Source organism: Carlito syrichta, unplaced genomic scaffold, assembly GCF_000164805.1.
Source record: "Carlito syrichta isolate Samal-C Ts95f unplaced genomic scaffold, Tarsius_syrichta-2.0.1 Scaffold308855, whole genome shotgun sequence".
Classification (NCBI taxonomy): Eukaryota; Metazoa; Chordata; class Mammalia; order Primates; family Tarsiidae; genus Carlito; species Carlito syrichta.
The window spans coordinates 249,475-251,462 of record NW_007252951.1 but is presented as its reverse complement, the minus strand read 5'-3'; positions in this window follow the sequence as shown (position 1 = coordinate 251,462).

The window sequence follows — 1,988 nt, the reverse complement described above, 5'->3', positions numbered from 1 at the left end:
CAGTGCTGGGGCTGCAAAGCAGTATTGTAGTAAAAGGACAGTTGGGATGGGCTTTTGGTTTCTCGGGATTTGTTTCTGGGCCTTATTCCATCCAGATCCCCTGCCAGGCATTCCCAACATGTTCAAAGGAATCAGCGCAAAGGATGTGAGTCAGCAGGAAGAGAGTGTCCTCCCATCCTTGTGCCCACTGGAGCTTGCCGGATGCATGTTCCACCATGTCTTGGAAGGCCTGGTACCAGGACTTTGAGCAACTAGTTCCCCAACCCTTGCTAGGAGTCTCCCAAGACGGAAACCGGAAACCGGAGAGATCCAGAAAGTCATCCAAACAAAGCGTAGTCCAAGAGTGCACATATGATAAATGAGGGATGACTCAACAGAGGCGCAGAAAGGCGTACCATGCAGCTGTTGGAGTTTCAAGGTCCTTTGTGGAGTTACTTCACCAGCCAGAGAGGAAAAGAGTAATGAAACCAAGCACTTTGTCCCCCACCCATACGGGCACTGGCATTCCAAACTTTCCTTCGGGGACCTTCCTGCCTCCCTAGGGAGTAGCACTAGGCAGAGACCGTCAGTTGTCCTCCAAGAGCCAGCCTGGTCCATGGGAAAACTCAGAAATGCTGACTAGAAGGAAGTAAAGAGTTAACCTTAGTCCTTCATAGGTGGGGCCACTGTGGTCTGGTGTCTTTCCCTGGGGCCTTTCAGCACCCTGAAGTGTAACCTCAGTCAGAGCTTTCAGCTGCCACCAGGTTCCAACACAGTCCACAGAGGGTCACCAGTTAGGAAATAAGAGAGAGAAAGAGAAATCTCAGTGGAACCTCCAAAAATGTTAGGGTTTGGACAGACAGGATGAGTAGAAAGATGGAGAGAGGTGTGCAACACTGCCAGGGCTGGCAAGCCGGAGGTGCGCATTGGGAACCCAGAGATCTGAGCAAATGTAAAGAATTGTGACACACGAAAAGGTTAAGAAAGAAAAGTTTATTTAAAAGTAAGTTAAAGAGAGAAAGAGAAGGAAGAAAGAAGATTCACCTTCCTGGACCAAAGCCAGGAAACATGGCGACTGCCATGGCTCAAAGAGCACATGGCCACACCAGAGTCTTGCAAGGCAATGGCCGCTGGTTGCTTGTGATTGAGTCCTTTTAACCATTCCCCTTGATGGGGGAAGATCATTAGGCGATTGGGTGGTGGTCTGCTTCCACGTCATCACAAAGTGGCAGTCAAGCTCAGGTACTATGATGTCAGGTGATGGACAGCAGGCAGATGGGTGGGTTGGTCACATGATTGTTGCCATGGTGGGGCTTATCTGTGTCAAGTAGTTCACAGAGGGCTGATCAGGTTAACCCTGGGGTGGGGGGAAGGATTCCTGCAAGAGACTTGTTAGACATTTGCAATTCACAAATTCAGACATTTGCAACTTACAAATTCCTTGACCAAAGGTGGGGTGGTTGTATTATTATAACTTTGGTCTTAACAAGGAATCAAAAGTTTACTAGAGATTATTATACTAAACCATGAATGGTTGGGCTGTCCTGATCTTGCATCTGAAGGAGATTTGCCAAGGGGGATGGGATAGGCTACTTGTTCTGCAGTAGAATATCTGAACGCTTTCTAATGGTTACACTGAGGCAAAAAGACTAAAGAATAAGCTAAGTTTCTTCTAGGTTTCTATAAGTACCTTTCACCATGGGATAGTTTTCTTCCCTAGAAGTCTCCCACACAGGAACAAGCAAAATGCCTACTATATCTTGCTTCCTGTTTTTAGTATCATTAGTCCTAGCTTCTTATAAGCACCCTCTCTCACCCTCCATTAAGTAGGTGGCTCAACAGGGTAATTATTCAAGTGTTGGATATGCTCACAGTGGAATGTGGAGGAATATGCACATTATGAAATGAAACTTGTTTCCATATTAACACTTCCTCCCAAGTAAAAGAGACTTTACAGGTTATAAAACAATAATAAAATCATTGACTCTACAAAAACAGGCAGTTTCAGG